The 16,558-nt window shown below is 27.2% G+C and overlaps 1 protein-coding gene across 2 annotated transcripts in view; it reads right to left on the reverse strand.

Moving 5' to 3' along the window:
* The window catches only part of LOC107443669 (kinesin-like protein KIF26B), a 240,741-nt gene that overhangs the window by 178,476 nt on the left and 45,707 nt on the right, over window positions 1-16,558 (reverse strand). The window contains exon 1 of one of the 2 annotated variants that reach the window (XM_043050220.2): window positions 3,489-4,125. The exons of the other annotated variant lie outside the window; for it this stretch is intronic. The gene's annotated coding sequence lies outside the window, so the exon portion shown is untranslated. Of the gene's footprint in view, window positions 1-3,488; window positions 4,126-16,558 lie in introns of those variants that run through there. 2 annotated transcript variants of the gene reach the window in all.

Consider the following 16,558-nt stretch of genomic DNA (forward strand, 5'->3'; position numbering starts at 1 on the left):
ATTCTCACCCTGTATATAATGCCCATGACTATATTATTGACTATATACGAAACTGACTATATGAATGATTATATACGAGATTATTATTCGAAATACAAAAAAAAACTTATTATGAATGACTATATCTTTAAATATTGAACTAAAGTAATGCAACTAAAGAGCAACATAAATCTCAGATGCACAGCGAGATATTGGCGTGAAATATATAATTATTCTCTTTGAAAGTTAACTCTTCCTTAAAACAAAATGCAAAGATCAGAAAGAGAATAATTCTCTATGTATCCAAATTTCACCATATATATAATCTTCAGGACTCTATATCAATATTTAAATCCTGCGAGTAAAATAATTTTGTTATTAGAGATTATTGTTCTAAATGCAAAAATAAAAACTACTATGAGCGTTACCAGGTCTTTAAATATTGAACTAATGTTTTGCAGCTAAAGAGCAGCGTAAATCTCCGATGCACAATGAGATATAGGAGTCTAATTTGTTATTATTCTCTTTAAAAATTAAATCTTCCTTAAAACAAAATGCAAAGAACAGGATGAACATATAATTTCTATTGCATCCAATTCTCACTATATATATACGATGCATCTGACTGTTCATTTAACATTCATACCATTCGTGTAAGATCATTTCATAATTTGAAATTATTATTCTAAATATTAAATACTAAAAATTATTTGAAATTATTATTCTAAATACTAAAAAATATTATGAGTAGTTTTTTATCATAAAATGTTTACCTAATGCAATGCAGCTAAAGAGCGACGTAAATCTCTGATGCACAACAAGGTATCGGCGTCGAATTTATTTTCTCTTTTAAAGTTAATTCTTTCTTAACACAAAATGTAAAGAACAGGAAGAGTATAATTCAAATTGTATCTAATTCTCACTATATAATGACCCGGACTATGTATCCAAAATTCAAATCATTCAAGTAAGGTTATTTTTATTTGAGATTATTATTTAAAATACAAAAAAAAGGTATTACGAGGGTTATTATGATCATAAATACAAACTAATGTGATGCAGCTATTAAGCAACGTAAATATCCGATGCACAACGAAATATCACCGTCTAATCTGTTACATAATTCTCTTTTAAAGTTGACTCTTCCTTAAAAAAACATGTAAAGATCAGAAAGAGTATAATTCTCATTGTATCCAATTCTCACTATGTGCATAATGCCAATGATTATACATAAAACATTCAAATCATGCAATGAGAATCATTTTATTATTTGAGACTATTATTCGAAATTTAAAAAAAGGTTTATTAATGTTACCATGCCTTTAAGTACAGAACTAAATATAATGCAGTTAAACGACAACGTGAATCTCCAATGTACAACAAGATATCGGAATCTAATTTGCAATTATTCTCTTTCAGTGCTAACTCTTCCATAACACAAAAAGTAAAGATCGGTAAAATGATAATTCTCATTGAATCTCATTCTCAGTATGCATATAATACCCATGACTATATATCCAACCTTAAAATAAATAGAGTAAGATCATTTTATTACGGAAGATTATTATTCGAAATACTAAAAAAACTATTATGAGCATTACTATATCTTTAAATATTGAACTAATGTAAGGCAGCTAAAGTGTAAATGATTACGTCCAATCCACAGTGAGACATCGGCGTCTAATTTTCTATAATTCTCTTTCAAAGTTAATTCTTCCTTGACATAAAACATAAATATCAGAAAGAGTGTAATTCCCATTGCATCCGTTTCTCGATACATATATAATATGATGCCCATGACTATGTATACAACATTCACATAATTCGAGTAAGATCACTTTATAGCTAAAGATTCTTACACGAAATACTAAAAAAATATTATGAGCTTTACCTCATGTTAAAGTAAATGCAATGTAGCTGAAGCGTAGCTTAAATGTCTAATGCACAATGAGATATCGGTGTCTAATCTGTTATCATTATCCCTTTTCCTTAACACAAAGTAGTACATAATTCCCTATTGCATCAACAATTTAAAAAAGACTAATATTCTAGACAAATCATTACAAAAAAAAATACAGTGAAGCGGTGCCGTGATTAAAAAGCCTATCATGTAAGATAAATAACCATTTTCGGCCATTTCGTTCCATCATTTTAAGCTGGATTCTATTTTGCAGTTTACCAGTTGGTATAGAAATATAACCATTGTTAAAAAACAATCTATCCACGATAGTTAATCAACTTCTGCAAAATAATCGCCATTACATCGCTAAGGTTAAAAGTTTTATCACTAAATATTTTCATAATTCTGGAAAAGGTGAATTTTATAGAATTAAAATTAAATTTTTAAAAAAAATAACAAAAAAATATTAATTAGAATTAGAATACCTGGAAATATGAGTTATATTTCGTTTTATTGCACAGTTTGGTGGGTAGACAACGGCAAAAACAATAAATTCAGTTCAAATTACGAGTCATTTGCTTCAATTCTAACGTATAAAAAATAAAAGAGCATATAATGTAATTAACCAAATATTTATTCACTTATAAAAATAAATTTATAAACAAAATGATAACTAATGATTATTTAAGTTTTTTTTTAGTTTCTGTAAGTTTTTAGTTAATTCTATTTCTGAAATAAAATCAAAATTTATAATTTCACAAAAATAAAAATAAAAATTTTAAGGAAGTTAAGCTATAGTATTATATTTTCTGCACTACCTCTAATATTAATTTTTCAGTACCTTTGGTCTGTTCATTTTCTTTTCAATATACAGTCAATTATCAAATGGTAAATGCTAAAAATGGTAATTTATCAGTAAAATTAACGAAATGATGATTCGGTACATTTGAAATTACCCCCTTGTCAAGGAGACCATTTCTCCCAATGAGAAAACCATACTATCAAAATAAAATTCAAGATCTCTGAAATTATGCTAAAGCTAGTCCAAAGTATGAACCCAACTGACAAATCTGGGCTGCTTCTAAAAGAAACGTGGTCCCGATTTCTTATTTATAATCCAACGACATTTAACGACTCACTCTCTTTCTTGGAGATTTTCTTCTTGGCTGCAGTTGGCTGCAATTTTTAATTCTTTTGAAATTTGTTACCTAAACTAAAAAAAAAAAAAAAAAAATTCAAAAATCATGTTTTTTTTCATTTAAAAAATGCCAAACATGAGAGTGGGTGGTTAAAAGCCCCTGGATTGGAGAATTGCATCCCAATTATCCTATTTGTATCCTTCCAGAGAACGTGTTGAAGAAAAAATCATAAATGTGGTTATTTATTCATTAATATCACGGCATTTTAGTAAAGGAACCTAAAAAGGAAAATCGAAATGTTAAGCCACAAACATATAAACGGAATAATTTTTCCCAAAATGTGACTTCAACATTTTAAAAATTTATCCAGGCAGAAATAAAACCTCTATGTATATTAATTTAAATTATCTAGTGATATAATACGAATACTTTTGATACACAATTCTAAGTAATTAAACGTGGTTGCTTACCTTTATCGATTATCTAGTGCAAATGTATTCCAAGCGAGCACCTTGAAAAGCAAAGTCACAAAATCTTTGTCTAAACGTAATCCAAATGTGTTAAGTTTCATGACTTGATTTCTGCACTTAATAGTTCGCTAAAAGTTAACGAACCCTGATTAAATCATTTCGATTTAATTTACGAATTTTTATTCGACTAAACCTTTAAACTCCATTTTAACTGCAAGTTCAGCAGCCTTTAATGATTTCATATTCAATGTCCATTAGTGCATATCGGGCACCTTTCTTTTGCAAATATGAATGACGAAATCAAAGTTATAGTAACTTTTGCTGATAATTTTAAATGAATGATTTTCGATAAGAGAATCAATTTGCGCGGACGAAAAGTCACATATTTCCGATCAATCTAAAACCACGTGAAATCTATAGCCGGTTTGGAAAATTTATCTGAAGGGAAAAATTGGATCGAAGAGCTGATAATTGCCACGATATCTTAAAAAGTAAACCTCCAGAAGAATGACAATTCACAAAATCACAATTAGAGATAGCGGCAAGATAAAAGACTAAGAAAGGAAATAGATTCAAAGAATAACCGCATCTAACGGAATCTGCCGTTGGCTTGATCTCAAAACGAAACGAGTTGAAATGCGCCGTCCGTGCGATCATCTTTTTTATTGCTTGCTATGGCAACACACCATTTTAGTAATGGCTGTTTAGCGCCATCTAGATTTTGCCGGTCGAACTGTAGAGATTGGCAGGGAAGCAAAGTGAGCTCTGCTGAGGAAACGAAAGTGCACGTAAGAGAATCTTAAAATTGAGTTTTTCACGAAATATGACGTTTTAAAAATCACTTTATTTTAGTGCAGCAATTTGTAAAAACCAAATGATTTTTATTTTAAGGAATTTTTAAATTGTCGGCAAAGTATTTTATGGATCAAATTTTAAATAAAGAAAATTTAACTTTTAAGCAGTTTAGATAATTATTTTCTCCAGTCTTAAAACGATTAATGTTTTTTTTCTAGTTGTTTTTTACATATAAAGCATAACTGATTGCACAGTTCGTAAAAAAAAGGGAAAAAACTGACAACCCTGCATAACTTTTGATCTAATATTTAGATCTTCACGTTCTAGGACTCATTCCTAACGGTTCGAGAGGGTGACCTTAAAAATGCTAATTAATTGGTGCAGACGATATTTTAAATTACGAAATCAGACACAAAAACGTACTTTCTCTGAATAAGTATACCTTTTTTTTACGGATTTGGATTTTTGACCCCCAAAATATAGGGATCAGCCACAATCTTTGGAAAATATGGTAAGGAGAACGATCTATAGTTTGAATACCCTAATATTAATTTTACTTTTTGCGTATTTCACCATAACTCAAGAACTTTTGAAGCGAATTAATAACAATATGCACACAAATATAGAATTTGTCTACCCAAAGATAACTCTATGCAAAAAATATTTCTAGTAAATATTTATTATTTTTTCTTAATTACTAAATAATAGTCGAAAAAATTTCGAATGGTGAGATAACTAGTTAAGATAAGGTATACAATTTTTCTACATCATCTTAAAGTATGTAATTTTATATGGCAAATATGAGCGTAATTGGTAGAAAAATTCCTGAGAAATTGAATTTTTAAGAAGTCGTTTATTTAAAATTCGATTTCTCAAAATTTTTCATTTGTTTAATTAATTTCAGATTACCTTTTACAACTAATATTAAGAAGTTGTAAACTATTGTCATAAATTGTAAAAACTTGAAAGTATCAAACCTTATTTTTTAACTCGAGATTTTATTTTTATTAAAACAATCAAATCAGAATCGTAATTTTATCTTTTAAATTGTAGCTTATATTATGTTGGTGTAAAATGAAATATTTTTTCATAAATATCAAATAAAATAATCATGAGCTGCATATGTTGTTTATTAGTGATAATTTGATATTGATCAATATCAAATAACCTTTAATATACAACAATAAAAAGTTATGCCTAATTGTTTTTTTTTTTTTTTTCAAATGCCGAATAAAGTTACTAGAATTAGTTATCTAGAAAACTCTAGAATTAGTTATTTCTCTCTCTTTGTAAATTACGTAAAAGTAAGATCTTTAATGAATCATAATAGCATATTGGTATATGAAGACTTCTTAATTCCTTAAATGCAATGAATGAATGAAAAATATAAGTATTTAAAAAATAATAGATTTCAACAACAAATTATTTTTAACAGTGCTAATCATGTGCATTAGAGCTCTTCTGACTTTGATATTCGAAAATTTTGAGTATCTCAAATTAAATAAATAAAAAACGCTACTCTTTAAAAACATTTAAAGTTTTGATATCATTATATACACTAATAAGTCATGAGAAGCTTGATAGCTAATAAGCAGTTTAAAATGGCTTCAGCAGTCAAAATATTATTTTACAACTTCAGATTTTGCGCATGGAAATGGATTTTTTAAATATTTTATTAATGCGCTTTTTTAATTATTTTTTAAATCATTGCTTATTTCAATTCTAACTATCAAATTTCAGGAGCTAATCAATTAATTTAAAATTTTCATTCGACATTTTACTTTAATAATAGTTTTCTACAATTTAATTTATTTTTCGATGAAGATTTAACTAATAATATTTCTTAATAAGAATCACTATGTAAAATACATAAGGGGAATAGACTCAATGCATTATTTAACAAATGAAAAACAATATACATGCTTAAAAAATTTAAGTAGAATATATAATAGCTAGTTTTTTCAAGTGTTATAATACGAACTTTTTTAAAGATGTTAATGCACTGTAGCATATAAAATTATTATAATTAATGATAATAATAATAATAAATGTCGATGGATTTTTAATAGCAGATTTTCCTGTTTTACCCAATGCCTTGGATTTTTCCTTCGAAATTAATCTAAGTATGATCTAACTCATAATAAGATGATTAAATTGAATTTTATTTTAATAAATAATAATAATTATTATTATTGTTGATTGGTTTTACTTAATTAAAATACTTTTATGCCTATAAAATATTCGATATCTAGCATTTGTTAAAAAAATTCGCTTTTTATTTTGAAGAAAATGTGAATAAGACTATTATACCACAACAACAACTTTATACTACTTTGTTTTCCAATTGATACACGTATTAGTAAACGAATATAAGTTTCATTATTAATAGCTTGTTCAAGAAAGACCACAATCATGAAGATGCAAATTCACAAATACAACGATGACTACTAAATTCATGATCATAATACCATTACAATAATTTTGTAACATGAAATAAATCTATATTTCAAGGAATACACTATAAAAAAATCCATATCAAATCAAATTACGGTATTAAGTGCCAGTACTTTAGGTGCATCATCCGTAAAATTCATTTAATCGTTAAGTCTATTTTGCCGTAAAATCCAATTTTACTGTAATTTTTACAGTAATATTTATTTAGTTAGAGTGATTCAGTGATTTTACACCAATTATAACTGTAAAAATTGCGACACACCAGATTTTTTTGCTCCGCGAAATATTCGGGTATTAATAAATTTTGTTGTACGAAGTACGAGCATCCATTAATTTTTACAATAACTAGATTCGAAATTTTTTACAGTCTACCAGCATTTATAAGTTTAGATATAATTTAGAAAAATTATATAATTTGTTGAAAGGTTTTTTTTTAAAGTTTGAGCAAATTTTTATATAAAAATAATCTATGACTACGCAGAAAAGAAAAGAAATTAGTTACTTAAATTTACCAAGAAGAAGAGTATATTCTTTTATGAAATTAAAACATTTTTTGATTATTGTAACAAGGAATTAATTGGAAAAAGCATAGTAAATCGTTATGTTATCACAACAGTATTTACATTAATTTTGATTTTCGATTGGCGTCATGATTTTCATTGGTTTGAATCATGATTTTTAATGTCTTTTTTACAAAACAACCTAATCTTGAAGTTACGAAACTCACGAATACAACAATGACAACTACAATTCCCGATAATAAATTAATTCAAGAATACAACAATGACTGTGACGATAAAAATAAAATAATGTAAATATACATGCTACACCAATTATTTAATTTTATAATATGAAATAAATCTATATATAAGATAATGAGTAACAGTCTTTAGGAGGTTAGATCTACATTTAAAAAGTGAAAATTAGTTAAAAAGTTTATTTTCTAGTTTTAACAAACTTCTACACAAAATTAACCCTTGATAACTACGCAAACATATTTTAGACTCTTATATTTACAAAGAAAAATATATTATACAACGTTTTTTTTTCTTATTGTAACATGGACTTAATAGGGAAAACATATTAAATCTTTAGATTATTCAAACAGTTTTACATCAATTTTATTTTTCGATTGACGTAGGTCAAATAATCATGATTATTAACAGCTTGTTCACGAAACAACACAATCTGAAAGATACGAAATTCACGAATACAACAATGAAATACGGTGTATTTCCCATTTTTGGCAGCATATCGCTCAGTAAATCTATTCACTCTTGATTACTTCCTCTTGATCTGATACTGAACTCAACTTATTTCTTAGCTTGGCAGAAATAAATTTACGTCAATTTATTGCCTCAAATCCTTAAAGTAATGAGAAGATTTTATCATTTTTCTTCAATATAAATCTTAGGGAGTATAAAAAAAATCAGGGTTTTTTTTTAAGAAAATTATTGTTTGAGTTTGAAGTTTAAATAAAATGATTGGCTAATTAACATTCGTTTTTAAAATTGAACTCAGTATAAATTCACTGTTACTGAGGCCTTTAATTTGCAAAATAATTCGGCAAAATTTTTTTTAACAAGATTAACAGTTTTTTTTTAAAATTCAAGTCATAAAATATAAATATTTTTAATTTTCAATTAAACAAATACTGATATACTCAATAATTTTTACTTTAAAAGAGAAAATTTAAAAAATCAAGTGAAAAAAACGCATGCAAAATGGAACACAGCCGGGTTTCAGAATAACGTTTGAATTAAATATTTTATTTTCTCATGTTTAGTCATGATCTTTATTCTGTGTCATACAACTACCAACATAAATATCGCTGACAAGAAATTATTAGTACAATATCTTGGATAAAAACATTTCTTTTTACAAAAACTTCGCATTGATTAAAGCTATCTACACTGTAAAAAATCCCGGATCCAATTACGGTATAAAGTTCGGCATTTTACGTGCATCATCCGTAAAATCCTTTTAACCATAAAATATTATACCGTAATTTTTACAGAGATATTTATTTAATTGGAGTGATACAGTAATTTTACGGTAATTAATACTGTAAAAATTGCGGTATATCAGATTTTTCGTTCTGTAACATGTTTCGATAAAAATGGATTTTAGACTAAACAGTACTGGCTTACTGAATGCTGGGATTTTCACCAGAATTTGATCCAGAATTTTTTTCAGTGTAGACAAAAACACCAGAATGATAAAAACAATTTTATATAAAAAAAATTATTTTTTTAACTCGAACGAAGTAACTCGATAACATAAGAAAAAAGCAGATGCAGTATAAATAAGTTCTTTAAAAAGTGAAATATGTTTTAATGTTATATTTGAAATATAATTAGCACGCAACGTTAATTAAAATAGAATTTGAAGATAAGCATACATTATCTGATAAGATAAATCCATTCTTCAGCGAACTTCAATTTACTTTTAATAGTTCCAGACCGCAGAAAGGTAATATTTTTTTCCAAGAAATAATATTTAGATGTAGAAAAAACTAACACAATTACGGTTTCAGAACAGCTCCAAAATCCAATAAAAGTCAATAAATATACTTGTTAAAGACGTGAATCCGTAGAAAAATTTATTATAGTGAAAATTTTATTCGGAGAAAGTGTGCATTTGTGTTTTATTTGATTACTTGAATAATAGTTAGCAAAAATAAATTAATTATTGCGTTAGAAAATAGATATATAGATAGATAATTAAGTAATTGGCAAAAACATGAAAGTTTTATATTTATTATTTTATTAAAAGCATGTACATAACTATCTTTTTTCAAATAATAGAGAATAAAAACTAAACTTAAAGTACTAAAGTAGTAAAATTTTATCTAAACTTGCTTAAATATAGCCCTCTTTGTAAAAGACTAGTTTATTTTGAGCAAAGTATTATTCTTCTTATTTGCATATACAAAAATAAAAACAATTTCTTTAATGAACTATTTAGTCGACCTAAGAATGTTTTAGTTTTTTATATCCAAATAGAATCAGTTCATTGAAATTGTTTATTTTCTGATAATTTAAAATAATTACTATTCCTTGGTATGAAATTGTAATACTGAAAAAATATGGAAATAATTATCAGCATTAAATTAAATTAAGTTCATTTAAAATGTCTGAATAGGTTTTTTTTCTCTGAAAACGAAAACAAACTTATTTTATTCGCAATTATCTTTCTAATGTATTAAAACTAATTGTAAACTTTCCTTAATTAACTTTTTGTACAATGGACAAATTTTTCTTACACTTACTTGTCTAGGTTAAATAAATTGATTTCCTGGAAAATAATGAAATTGAAAGAAAATATATTTTAAATAAGTTATGATATTTATTCAATTTTTGTACAAATGAAAATTAATAATTTTTCAAAGTGTTTTATTAAATATTCTATCTATTTTTCTACTCATATACAATTAAACTATTGTGAATTGTTAATATAAAATCATTTAAAATTAAAAAAAAATAAGAAAATAAACTTTAATGTATTTCTCCGGTAATTATAAAGGTTTTAAAAAATAATTTCAGTAAATAATTTCAACAAAAAATATAGTTAAAAATGTCACCTTACCTACCTTTCACAGTACCGAATTCTTTTGCCACTATTTCTTCAATATAAATACGCGTTTCGATTTTTACGAAGATATTCTAATTTATTATTAAATAATATTTATATTGAAAAACTATAAAAACATATTTTTTAGAATTTTTTAATAATATTTCTTAAAATTTTTTAAATTATATGAAAAAATATTTTTTCAAAATAATAGTTTTTTAAATATAAAATACGCGTTTTGATTTTTCAAGAAGATATTCTAATTCATTATCAAATAATATTTAGATTGAAAAACTATAAAAACATATTTTTTCATATTTTTTAGAATTTTTTTAACAATATTTTTCAAACTTTTTAAGTTGTATGAAAAAATATTTTTTCAAAAAAATAGTTTTTTTTTTAATATAAAATACACGTTTCGATTTCTTATGACGATATTCTAATTTATTATTAAATAATATTTACATTGAAAAGATAGGAAAAAGCAACTGTTTTACTGAGAAAAGAATGATGTGAAAATCTTTGACTGGATATTTTCTTTAAATTTAGATTCATTTAATCAACTCATTTATTATAGTATTGAAAGAGAATTAATACTTACCTTTAGTATTTTAATTTAAAATCATTCCAAATATTTTTGCTGCTTACTACTATAATGAAATTATATTATTATAGAATTTTCGATTTGAAGTTGCCTTGAGATCATCAACTCAGGATTGGCAAATAACGCTTTAAAAAAGCTTTGCACGCCTATGTTTGCGTTTCATATTATCTTCAAAGTAAAGACCGTAATATCGCATGACAGAGTTTTTTTTTAACTTCTCTGATTAAAAAGCTTCTGTTCTTTTTCAGAGAGATATCGCTTTGTTTACTTTATTTAAATTTAATTACTTTAGCCATTTAATCTTAAAACTTTGAGATAGATTATTAAAACTATTAATTCCGCAAAAAATGTAAAAATAACAAAAAATTAAAATTATTAAATTTTTTAAAACTCACATTTATTACAGCCCTTCTAAATCAAGTAATAAAAAATATTGCGTGTTCTAATTTATTAAACATTAATAATATTTAAAATTACAATAAAAAGATAAAAATTTACTTTCATGTTCATGGAATAAAAAATTTCTTGTGAACTTACCGGGCTGTATGATTAAGACATTTCTGGTAAGAAAATCATAATTCTGGTTAATTACGTTATTTAAACCATTTATTTGGTTATTTTTTCGATCATACAGTAACGATTAATATACGATAACGGATGGCTATCAAAATTGCAGGTCTTATCATCACGCATTTAGTAAAAAATATAAACTAAGTATAAAGCATATCATGCTTATTCAGTTAGATCTGTTTGCACTCGAGTTGTTCTGGGTATTTGGCAAACACCCAGGATTCCCTTTTCCTAGTCATATTTTCATTCCCCGTTATTACCCAAACCTAGCCGACGAATTTCAGTTCCCGGTTCTGAGTACCGAAACCCGGCTATTGATTCTAATTACCTTATGTGTGTACCCGAACTCGACTAATTTCACCAGGTAACACTCATTAATACTCAACGAAACCATGATAACAATTTAAAGTAAATTCAAAACTATTGATTAAAACAGTAATATGTTTCGATATTGATGTCCAACTGTTTTTAAATAGTTTGAGCTGAAATTACTAGTTTTACCTTGATTACAACAGATTACAGATTTGCAGTAGAGAAAGACAAATGTAATAAACATCGAAACATTATTGGAGGTTGAAACATGAAGAGGCATTTATAAATCATCTCACAACTTCTCTCTGTTTCCAACTACAATCAAATCTGTCTGATTAATATGTCTGCCTTCCTGTAGATTCTGTTAGATTTCCTTGCGTTTTATTTATTTCATCGATTGAAGATTACTTTGTGACCCCACAGTGTGACCCCTTCGTTGTTTTAACGGAACACCCTGTATTATGCATTTGTACACCCTCTATTAGAACCCTACACACCTCCAGCTTTTACATTAACAGATTGAGAAGAAATAACTTATAGGAATTTTGAAACCAAATATTTTTGGCGCAACATATTGTAAATATATTTTAATGCTTTCCGGCTCGCAAAAGTCATCTGAAAAGCCAAACTGGACCTACCAAAAAATAGGCTCCTACACACGATATAACGGTGCACTCATTGATACATTTTACTTACTTTCTTACAGCACACGAATGGTCACTTCGCTCACTAGACTTGAATCCAATGGAGTTTTAAATTTGTTCTATCTAAGAGACAAGGGTTTGTGCTTCAGGAAAATTTATTGTTTCTAAACAATGCCCGTACAAGGAATGGGTCAGATGTGACCCATAGCTAGTAATTTTGCAATACATTTACAGCAATAAATTTACATTTATGCAAAAAACGGTTACTTTACAAATTTCTGAACTTGTTGCGGGTAGTAATGTTTTCATATTTAGTTAAAAGTTTGGTAGTGTTATGTAAATAAGCATTGTATTATATATATATCAAATGTTGTTTTAATCTCTCTGTTCAACAACTGCACTGAGGACAAAGAGTGGTAAAAACTACCAAAATGTAGTAAATTTTATTGTTTCTAGTTCTATGAGAACCTAAAAAGCTTATTAATTTTTACTGAGAGTTTTGGTAATGATTTTGTTAAAATTAAAAGTAAACTAGGGCTCTTGGGTCTTATAATATATGATAAAATTTGGTAAATGCAGTAATTTTATCATGATACCATAAAGCGTGGCATAAGAATCATTTTTTCGATTAAATTTCCCTTTTAATTTTGTACTTTTTACTAAATATGTGCTAGTAAGAACTACAATTTTGAAACCATTATTTTCACTAAACCATTAACATATGAACGGAAAAATTACGAAATTTATGGCTTAAATATCGTATATTTTGGTTATTTTACCAGAAATGTTATTATCATAAAATAAGAAAATTTTACCAGAATTTTTCTCCGTGTCATGTATATATGTAAATATTTTAAAGTCACGGACTACTTTAAATAATATTATAAAATGAAATTTTGTTTACATAAATATAGTCAATAAAGTGCAAAATATATGCAAAAAAACTGGGAACGTACTTTATTCATAAACATATTGTATAATTAATTAAAAATATTGAGTTTAGGACTTGCTAAAACGAAATTACACTTAAAAAAATGGCAATTATTTTAAACCGAAATCATTTGCTTGTTTAGTAGCATGATTTCTTACATTTAATATTATTGTAACAATGTTGCAGTTGTTTAAGTGTGCAAATGGCGGGAGATAAAAAAACAGTTGAATGATCTCTTAATATTTATTATTTTGCTTTTTATCAACTTCTTAAGATATTAATATTTAAAAGCGCTATCGATTAAAGTGACAGCGGTTGTCTAAGAAAAGTTTAAGTGGCTGATTTTATCTGTATAGCACTTCTAGTTTCAAAAACAAATTCTTTATTACAGGTTTTTGATATTAATCATTGCTTTTCCATAGTAAATCAATGATTTCTCCATGAAAAAACCAATCAGTAAACTTTTTTATTTCTTCTGGTTTTTAAATAATTTGTCTAAATTGATTAATGTTTCCTCTAAATGAGTGTTGCTTGTTAAATTAATGAAAAAACAGGTCTAAAAATGTTTATTATTGTAACGTCTAAAATCAATCCCTATAACTCCATGACTTCCACGCATTCCTAATATTAAATTTTACATTTTGTCGTTGTATTGTAGTTCTCTTATCAACACTCTTACTATAACTTTATAAATGTTATAAAAAAGGAATCAAATAAGTTTTAATATTAGTGATAGCAAATATTTAATATTTAAGAGAAGACAAAATAAAAAGCCTATAAATATTTGAGGAATCACAAGTGAAAAAAGAGAGATTAAATATATTAAAACCTTTTTGGTTGCCGAATAGAACCGTCGGTGCTGCTGATAATCACCTCAACCTCATAACTGTCCCCTTACGGTATAAAACAGATTTTGATGCATTTAATCCACCGTTTTAATACTGATTCTTGAAGAAGGTTAGCGTTTATATATAAATATTAATTTACAATATAAATATTAATTTGCGAAACGTAGTTTAAACTCTTTTGGATAAGGACTCAAAATATATATGTCAAGGTAGTTATTTTATTTTATAACCATCGTTGAACAGCCAACCCAATTTTTGGGTTTACGACAACTAATAATCAACTCCTTGTTATTTTGAACCCAATCCAGAATACAAGGGAACTACTGGATCAAGTATTGGGGGAAATTTGCCTTCGTGGAGGACTTCTTGATGGAACTAACCTGCATTTGCGTTACATGGAGGAGAAGACCACGGGAACTTCTCACGGTTAGTCTAACGGTAAGGGGACTCTAACCCATGATCGGTCTACCACTTAGGATATTTCACGTCAGCACGGTGGTCGATACAAGCCGGATGCAGAATTCGTATCGACCAGACATTTCCAGGATTCGAACCCGGTTCACCTCATTAGAAACCTAATCACTGCTCAAGGTAGTTATTTTGAAAAATTTTGTCTACCGATTGAGAAATCGAATGAACCGTACTATGGCTACGCTGTTGAGACTGATCTTAACTCAATCACATAGAGCTAAGTGATAGCTGATGCATATTGAATATTTACATAAATTATAATAAGTTCTGCTAACTGATCTTTTTTGACTCCTTTAAATTTTATAAATTTATAATTTTTTATATTGGGGTAGGGCTGTTCCTACCTTAGAGAAACCTTTCACAAAGGTACGAGATTCTTTTTTTTTCTATTTCATTTTTTAACTAGTAAAGGCCCTTTGTGACTCTTATGTCACCGCTGGTATAGTTATGAATATTTAGGAGTTGATATTTGTCAAAGCCTTCTTCATATACTATAGATTCTTCATAAACTTTATACTTACTAAACTCATTGACCTTTAAATTACAGAAACAAACTTTTTTTACCGAATTTAATCAGAGTAAATTTTAAAGCCTGGAATATTTCTGCTATCCTATCTAAATCAGAGAAAAAAATACTAATCTTAATCAAAAGAAGTTATTTTTTGTTACTAAATTTATTGAAAAATGAAGTTAAATTTTGCGAAGTGAAGTCTTATTTCTTTTGTGATTAAACTCAAAGTTGGAGCATTTTGGAGACGGAATCTTTTGTTATTAAACTTATATTTCTTGTTATTATATTTTTGTTACTATATTTTTTGTTACTAAACTTATACGGAATTTAAAATATCGGAAACTTCCGCTTTACCTTCTGTTAAAAACAAATAGTCGAAACACAATACACAAACGATTGAAGACTTCACTACTTCAAATTAGTTAGAAAAATAAAAGCCTTTAGTCAGTAAACTGCAAAATATACAATTGTAAAATATTTAATGTTAATATTGCTTACAGCTCTTTTTTAAGAAAAATTCTTATATGTTTCTTAAATTCTTTCTACAAAATAACTTGATTTTCCTAAGTGTAGGAGATACGGAATTCCGACGTCCGAACATAATTTAAAGGGTTACAACACACGGGTAAACACTCTACGTTTGCCGGAAGGAGAAATTTTACTAAAAAGTAACGAAACAGCATTTCCTCGTAAATTAAGCACTAAGTGCCGCAAAATATCTTTTATGCGGGGTAATCCTAAAAATTTAAAGTATATATTCTTTTTTCTAGCTTTTTAAACTAAACTTAACTATTCAAAGAACTTATTCAGCACAAAATTAGTTCTAAAATTCCACGTATTTTTTAAAATTAGATAGCCAGCCTTGACAGTTTTTTTCAAGTCACTAATAAAAAATACATTTTTTTTTGTAAAAATTAGATTTTTGTTAATATATTATTTCTTAAAAAACATTTTGCGAGCAAACGGAAAGAATAATTTTGTTTTTATATTTAAAGATATTAATCAGTGAATCAATCATTTACACCACTTCAGCCTAATTAAGTGTCCCTTGGTTTTTTTGCATATATATAACCGTCGTTGAACAGCCAACTCAATTTTTGGGTTTACGACAACTGATGTTCAACTCCGTAGTCTTGCAATTTTGGATCCAATCCAGAAGACAAGGGAGATCCTGGATCAAGTATTGGGCGAAATTTGCCTCGTAGAGGACTTTTTGGTGGAACATGGGGAGGTTACATGGTTACAGTTACATGGAGAAACCACGAGAACCTCCCACGGTTAGCCTGACTACAAGGGGACTCTAACCCATGTTCTGGTTAGCACTGAGAATATTTTACGTCAGCACTGTGGTCGGTGC

Source organism: Parasteatoda tepidariorum, chromosome 6 (assembly GCF_043381705.1).
Source record: "Parasteatoda tepidariorum isolate YZ-2023 chromosome 6, CAS_Ptep_4.0, whole genome shotgun sequence".
NCBI lineage: Eukaryota > Metazoa > Arthropoda > Arachnida > Araneae > Theridiidae > Parasteatoda > Parasteatoda tepidariorum.